The sequence below is a fragment of the Eschrichtius robustus genome, chromosome 16, assembly GCF_028021215.1.
Source record: "Eschrichtius robustus isolate mEscRob2 chromosome 16, mEscRob2.pri, whole genome shotgun sequence".
Classification (NCBI taxonomy): Eukaryota; Metazoa; Chordata; class Mammalia; order Artiodactyla; family Eschrichtiidae; genus Eschrichtius; species Eschrichtius robustus.
In genome coordinates this window covers 22647464-22655959 of record NC_090839.1, presented here as the reverse complement: position 1 = coordinate 22655959, position 8496 = coordinate 22647464, and positions in this window count along the sequence as shown.

The window sequence follows — 8496 nt, the reverse complement described above, 5'->3', positions numbered from 1 at the left end:
TTGAGGAGGCAGCACAGCCGCCTGGCAGAGGAGAGTAACTAAGCTGAGTCTTAAGGGCCCAGCTGGAGTTGAGACCGGAGGGGAATTATGCTGGGAGAGTAGGGGCCAGACCTCTAGAGCAGACCCGTCCAGCTTCCGGGAGGGGAGACAGCTCTGGAATCACAGGAGCAGGGCCGCCTCGGTAGGTCTGACTCCCTTAAATTGTCTCCTGTAGAAGCTGTTTGCCAGAGAACAGCCCTAGGAAAGTAAAGGTGGTCACCCTCTGCTCCACCAACCCCTCACTCCACACTTGCTTTGGACAGAGTTTGCAGCATTTGGCGCTCCTGGCTTCCAGGACCCCACCCTTGCCTGGTTTTCCTCCTACATCACTGGTTCCTCCTCATCAAAGGGGGCCCAGGTCTCAGTCCTTGATCTCTCTGCCCGCACTCCCTGGGAGATCTCATCCAGGCTCATGGCTTTAAATACCACCAACATGCCTATGTCTCCCAAAGAAATCCCACCAGACCCCTCTCCTAAACTCCAGACTCATATATATCTGACTTCCTACTCGGTATCTCCATTTGGATACCCAACAGGCACCTCAAAGTAAAGTCCTGACACCAGCAGCCCCAAGTCTGATTTTTGTGGTCTTCCCCTTCTTTTTTTAAAAATTAATTTTATTTATTTATTTTTGGCTGCATTGGGTCTTCGTTGCTGCACGTGAGCTTTTCTCTAGTTGCGGCGAGTGGAGGCTACTCTTCATTGTGGTGCGCGGGCTTCTCATTGCAGTGGCTTCTCTTGTTGCAGAGCATGGGCTCTAGGCATGCGAGCTTCAGTAGTTGTGGCACGTGGGCTCTAGAGTGCAGGCTCAGTAGTTGTGGTGCATGGGCTTAATTGCTCCGCGGCATGTGGGATCTTCCCAGACCAGGGATTGAACTCGTGTCCTCTGCATTGGCAGGCGGATTCTTAACCACTGTGCCACCAAGGACGTCCCAGTTCTTCCCCTTCTTAAAGGGCATCTTAATCCTTTCAGTTGTTCAGGCCAAAAGCCTTGGAGTCATCCTTGACTCCCCTCTTTCTGTGACACTCCACTTTTGATCCTTAAGTGGTTCCTTGCAACTTGACCTTCAAAATCCAGAATGAGACCCATCTTACCACTTCTCTCTACTACCATGGTCCAGCCACCATCATCTCATGGATATTGCAGCAGCCTGCTCATGGTTAGTCTGTTCTAGACACAGCAGCCAGGGGCATCCTTAAAACCCATAAGATCACATCCCTCACCTGATCCCATCTCACTCAGGTAAAGGTCAAAGTCTTCACTGGGACCCATAAGGGCCTGTGAGAGCCATTTTACCTTCTTCACCTGTCTGATCTCGTGAGAGACCACTCCCCCCTTGCCCACTCTACTGCATCCTCATTGATCTCCATCTTCCTCAGGCAAGTCTGGCAAGCCCTGCCTCAGGGCCTTTGAACTTGCTGTCCTTTAGATACTGTGCCTCATGTGGTGGACAGAATAATGGCTTCCTCAAAGATGTCCACATCCTAATCCCCAGGACCTGTGACTGTGTCACATTACATGGCAAAAGGGACTTTGCAGGTGTGATTAAGGATTTTGAGATGGGGAGATTATTTAGATTATCCAGGTGGGCCCAGCATAATCGCAGGGGTCTTTATAAGGAAAAGAGGGAGGGAGGAAAGTCAAAGAGAAGGAGATGTGATAAGGGAGGCGGAGGTTGGAATGATGTGGGTCCATGAGCCGAGGAATGTGGGCAGCCTCTAGAAGCGGCAAAGGCAAGGCATGAGCTCTCCCCTGGAGCCTCCAGAAGAATGCAGCTCCGCCAACACCTGATTTCAGCCCAGTGAGACCCATTTTGGACTCCTGACCTCAAGAAACGTGAAATACTGCATTTGTGTTGTTTTAAGCCTCCAAGTTTGCGGTAATTCGCTACAGCAGCAAGAGGAAATGAAAACACCGCACCGCCCTCAGAACATCACTCAGGGAAACCTTCTCTGGCCACCCAATTTGACATTCTAACCTTTCGGGACTTCCCTGGTGGTCCGGTGGTCCTCTCCCAGTGCAGGGGGCCCGGGTTCGATCCCTGGTCAGGGGACTAGATCCCACATGCGGCAACTAAGAGTTCTCATGCGGCAACTAAAAAAATCCCGCATTCCGCAACTAAGACCCGGCACGGCCAAATAAATAAATCTTTAAAAAAATAACTAAATAAAATTCTAAACTTTCCCCAAAACTTCTTACCCCTCACCCTTTTATTTTTTCTCCTTAGTATTTACCACCATTTAACATATGTATTTTACTTTATTTATTGTCTTATACCCCAATTGGAATGTTAGCTCCAAGAAGAAAGGAATTTTATTGCTGTTCTTGCTTATAGATGAATCCCCGAGGCTAGAAAATTGCCTGGCACATAGCAGGTGCTCAGTAAATATTTGCAGCACAGGTGATGGTAGGAGAAGCTGGCCTGCCCTGACAATACAGCTTAGAGAATAAACATTATGTGTGCCCAGACACTTTACACGTCTGATATCGGTACATCCTCAAAACAACTCCACAAGGTTGTAGCATTAGCACCCACATTTTAAGATGAGGACGTGGAGGTGCCTGGAATTGAACTCAGGCAGGCTGACTCCAGGGCCCACTCTCTGGGTCGTGCTGCTCTTTTCTCCCTGGAATTCTCAAGTGGGGAGGGGTTTCTCTGGGAAAGAAGAGGTTGGGCCCAGGTGCTGGGGGCTTTACTAACCAGAGGACTAAATCATTAATGGTAAAATTATGCTCATTAATGAGGAAGTGACTGCAGGGGGGTGAAGTGTTTGCTTTTTTAATCTTATTGAGGTGAAATTCACATAAAATTAACCATGTTAAAGTATACAATTCAGTGGCATTTAAAACATTAATGTTGTGCAACCACCATCTCCATCTAGTTCCAAACCATTTTTGTCACCCCAAGAGAAAACCCCATGCCCATTAAGCAGTTTCTCCTCATTCCCCTCTCCCCACAGCCCCAGGCAACCACCAATTCACTACCTGTCTCTAGGGAGATTTACGTGTTCTGGATATTTGGTATAAATGGAATCACACAGTACATGACCTTTTACGTCTGACTTCTTTCACTTAGCGTGATGCTTCTGAGGTTCATCCATGTTGTAGCATGTATCAGCACTTCATTCCTTTTTATAGCTGAATAAAAGGCAACTTGAAGGAAATTTTTGGATCCAGACAGTCTCATTTTGAATCTGGATCTCAAGGAGATGTAGCTGTGTGGTGTTAGGCAAGAGAATTCACATCTTTGATGTTCAGAGTCCACCAAATAGAGTACAACAACCTTGCAGGGCTATTGTAAAGCTATATATACTGTGTGTATATAAGGTACCTGGAGCATAGCAGGCAGTTTATGTAAATGGCATCAGTGAAAATGATTATTCAATCAGGGACAAGTTTATCATTAAAACATCCTGACCTCATGTCAGCCATGATCTTGCCCCCCAACTCGTTCGCTGGAAGACAAAACGAGTCCTTAGCCCCCCAGTCCTGGGAAACCCAAGTCAACGGGAGGGTTCCAGGGCTGAGCTCAAGTTTGATTTTGTATTTGTAGAGCTCTTTACATTTCTAGTAGATTCTGTCATCAGTTTTTCCCTTCCTTATATGTTCAACAGTCCTTCAAATCATGGAGGTTGAAAGCTCCATGGCAACGAAGGGGAGAGGAACTACCTTTAAAAACTTCTAAGTAAGCACATGACAGGAGTTCATTAGTCATGGGGCAATGCAAGTTAATACCACAGTGTGATACCAGAATGACTAAAATTGAAAAGACTGACCACACCGAATGTTGGGCAGGGTATGGAGTGACTGGAACGCTCATACATCGCTGGTGGAAGTGTAAAATGGTACCACCACTTTAGAAGACCATTTGGGAGTTTCTTTAAAAAGTGCAATATATATCTACCCTATGACCCAGCATTCCACTCCTAGGTATTTACCCAAGAGAAAAGAAAATATTTGTCCTTGAAAGTCTTGACTAAATTCTAGCTAGAAGGTTCACAGCAGCTTTCCTCACAATAGGCAAAAACTGGACATAGCCCAGATGCTCATCAACAGTAGAGTGGATAAGCTATAGTGCGTTTATACGATGAAATACTGCACACCATAAAGGACGCGTCCTACTCATACACACGGTAATATGAATGAATCTCAAAACTGTTATGTTGAGGGAAAGAGGCCAGACATACCCACAAACATACAGATACAATATATACTGTCTGGTTCTATTCATATAGAATTCTAAAACAGACAAAACTAACCTGTGGTGATAGAGATCAGACCAGTGGTTGTTTCTGGGAGAGGGATTGCCTAGGAAGGGGCATGAGAAAACTTTCTGGGGTGATTGAAATGTTCTGTATCTTGATATGCAATCATCAAAATTGAATGCTTAAGATCTGAGCATTTCACTATGTGTAAATCACACCTTAATAAAAAATTTTCTTGTGGGCCTAGCACTAAGCTGTGTGCTTTGTACACGTTATTTAACTTGTCAGCAATTCCCATAGGTAGATGTTATTGTCTCTGCTCTACAGATGAGAAAATTGAGGCTCAGGAAGTTTAAGTAACTTGCCTCAGAACACACAGCTAGAAAAATGAGATTAGAACACAGGTAGTATGACCCCAAAGCCCATGCCTCCGGGGTCTCCTCTTCTCCCTCTACCCATTCTCTGCCCTATGATTTTACAGATGGGGAAACTGAGTCCCAGAGAGGAGACTTAGCTCTTTGGCGTCAGAATCAAACGAGAACCTAAATTTCTGGAACTTTCTTAGTGCGTCACGCATCCTCACTTGGGCAAAGTGGTCAAGTTCACTCCCACTTCTGCCCAGCGGGGGCTTGGGAGCGAAAAGTACAATTTTTAAAGAGTTGAGTATAACATTCATATTGTAAGAGACCCACACTCAGGGCATAGAGATCCTGTGACTTCAAAATGGGAGATCGAGTTCTCCATCTGTCTTTGCACTGCTGGAGTAGTTCCCGTGGTTTTCTGTGAGTGGTGGAAGCTCACCATTCACCCTCCCTGCAGTTAAACCTTGCTCCCCCCTAGGTCCCCTTACCAGACTCACCTGCTACCTCCCTCCATGTCTTCTTGGGTTGCAAGATGTCCAAGCTCTCCAACACATGCAGCAAGCTCCCCTCTGCTTAACTTAAGAGCAGCAAGCATGAGTTTCTCATCTTCCCCTTGACAGTCAGGGTTCTGGCATGGATTAGCACCAAGAACAACAAAAACAGCCAATCTGATTTGGTTTTAACCCACAACCAATCAGTCAACCCTAAGAGCGGCTGTTGTCAGGTTCAGTCCATCGCGCTGTTTATGAAGCAGTGTTGTCCTTGGTGTTCGTTAAGGATACCACCTTGCATTTTGGGAGAATTTGGCTCAAACCATGATAGTTTGCTCCCCCAAAAACTTGAATCTCTGGGAGGAAAAATATATATGTCCCAGCTTGGTTTCTGTCCACTAAAGAGAAACTTCATCTTGAAATTTCTTTGTCTCCTCTTTAAAAGTTGCAGAATGTATTTCATGGTCTGCCTTTTCTCTGGAGCTGGCAAATGGTGCCGTGAATGAATCACCCTGCTTCTTGGGAATGTTTTGCTCCAAGAGCTCAAGGGGGTACAATAAGATGATAAACAGCCTCTTAAGTGATCCCTCCTCCCCCCACCGTGGCGCCTGGGGCCTGTGAGTTCATAGAACTGGACCGTGGCTGAGCTTTCAGAGACTGCTGCGTCCAGCCTGGTTTTGCAGATGAGGAAACCTAAGCTTTAGCATTTCCAGGAGGGGAGCCGTGGAACAGGGCCAAGGCCATCTGAGTGTGATTCATCCGCTCTGATCGCCAGCCCATGGATTGTGCCTTCATTGCTCTGAGCTTCAGCTTCCTCCTCTGGAAAATGAGGACGGGAAGCCTGATGTCCCTTTTGGTTTCCTATCATTCAGGGGCACTGTGCATCTACACAGCCGCTTGGTAGAGATGCTTAACCTGAAATGTAGTTCTCTGCCCGGGAGCCAGAGAAGGATCAAGCCCTGTCCAACAATCAGTTCAGTTCAGTTCAGATGAGATCCATTCAACAAACACACCCACACCTTCGCTCTGTCCAGACCCTGAGCTGGGCACTGGGGACACCATGATGGATCAGATGTGGCCTCTGCCTTCAATCTGTGGGGCCAGATGGACACACAGACAATCCGATAGACTGTGGCAAACCTGGTGATGTTATGCCTGAGGGGCTTTGGGGATGGAGGAGAGTCAAGGAAGGCTTCCAGGGGGAGGTGACAATGCCAGAGGATTAACATCTGGTGGCACTGATGAAGGAGGAGATGACCAACGGAATGAGGCATTAGGCAAGCCCCTTCCCCACTGTGGGCCTAAGTCTCCCCAGAGCACACTTGCGGGGGATGGCTAACTCAGCTGAGGGTCGTGGTCACCCCACTCTGGACTTCTGAGGTGGGGAAAGTGTTGATGTTAGTTTCTGAGCGTGGAGGGCACCTGGTCCAGCAGCCAGGAGAGAATTCTTGTTCTGGCATTTGAGGCCTTGGCCCTCCTGGTCTCCTACAGGCCCACAGCCCCCGGGGAGCATCAGGGCACCACGCCCTACAGACCTCTCGGCTCTGACCAAGTCCAGGTTTGTGTGGGAATGGCCGGGGTTGAGAGAGGTGAAAGTGAGTCACTCTTGCCTCCCCTGACCCCATGCCCTGTCCTCAGTCCACTGGAGAATTGCTGCAGGCGGGAGAGAGCTCTCCGTGCTAACACAGGACTGAGGCACACCGCTGGCTGGATGATATCAAAAAGGAAGGTATTCTGAGGTCTCCATCTCTCTAGCAAATGGCTGGAGTCCCTGAACCCAGATGACCAGGGCAGCATCCCAGGACCCTCAGATCCCTGTTAGCTGCTCCCGTCTCTCTCTGCCCTTCCCAGCCAGGCTTAGGTGCTGGAAAGTGTGGGGACACTTGCTCTGTCCACCTCCTCCCCTCCCATTCCTTCCTGACCTCTTGTGATCCTGCCATCCCCCACCCAACTCCTCGGCCACCGTGCTGCCCAGGGGCAGCCCTAGCCGTTCTGTGGCTCAATACCCTGGAGACTTTTTGTTGTCCCTGCCTTCTCTTATGTGACCCCTGGTGACATCAGGCTGACCCAGGAGAACCCCCTTCCAGGAAGCCCAGAGCTCCCTTCGGAGGCCTCCTCCTGCAGTCTTTTAGATGTGAGCACTCCTTGGGGCTCTGCCTGGCTTTCTTCTCATCCTATATACAACATCCTACTCCAAGCCTCAGTTTCCTCATCAGTGAAATGGGCATAATAATGGCACCTATTCTGAGGGGTTGATGAAGGGATTAAATGTGTCTGATGCAGACTGTGTTCAATAAGTATTGGCTGAAGTATTAATTTTTTCAACATTACCATGGATACCTAAAAGGTTGCTCCAACATAATTCAGCCAAAACTGAACTCGTGACTTTTTGCCCTCAGCGGGCTCCTACCCATCTCAGCAAATCGCAGCTCCCTCCACTCAAACCAAAAGCCTGGGAATTAATCTCGATTCCACCCTCCGTGTGCGCCCACGCTCCCGATCCAAGCAAGGACGGTGGGTGCTTCCTTCAAATGCACTTGAATCATGCTCTCCCCGCCACCTCCCCTGCCCGGGCTAAGCCTCCTTCACCCCCTCCTGGAGGTGTCCCAGCCTCCTTGCTGACCTCCCTGCTTCTACCTGACCCCCTTTAATCCCTCTCCAGGCAGCTGCCAGAGGGATATTTCAAAAACATACATCAAATCTTGTCGCCCCTCTGGCTTAACATCTACAGGCTTCCCAGTGCATTTAAGTAAAGTTCAAGGCTCTCACCACAGCCCAGGAGGCTCCAGGCCCTGCTCCAGGCTCCAGCTTCACCTCCCACTATTCTCTCCCGCCACTGCCCCCACCACACCACTGTTCCACCCAGACAAGCCCGTTCTCACCTCAGGGCCTTTGCCTGAAAACTCTTCCCCCCAGATCCTTGTATGGCCACTCTTTTTATCCTTCAAACTTCAGCTAAAATTCATCTCCTCCGAGAAGCCCTCCCTGACCTCCTGTCCTCAGTGGTCCCCACTCTTCCCCATCACATCCCGGGCTTCCTCCCATCCTAGCAGGTAGCACTGTCTGCCTTTCTGAATCAACAGGTTTGTTCTCTGGTTTATCCACCACCCCTCACACCAACCTGTGAACTTCACGAAGGTGGGAGCTGTGTGTATTTTATCAGCCAGTGTGTACCCACAAGATGGTAAATATTTCATCAACTCCCAAGACCTTAACCAGGTCTCCACCCCTGGGCTCTGTGACCTTGGGGAAGTTTCTCACCCTCTCTGGGCCTTGAGTTTCTTGTGCCTGGCAGGTAGAGGGGCCTGGCTGGTGATGGACTCCTCCCCCTCGCCCTGGCCTGGCCCAAGGTGCAGGCGGGAGGGAGGCTGGCCCTGTCACCTGCTGCAGACAGCGCT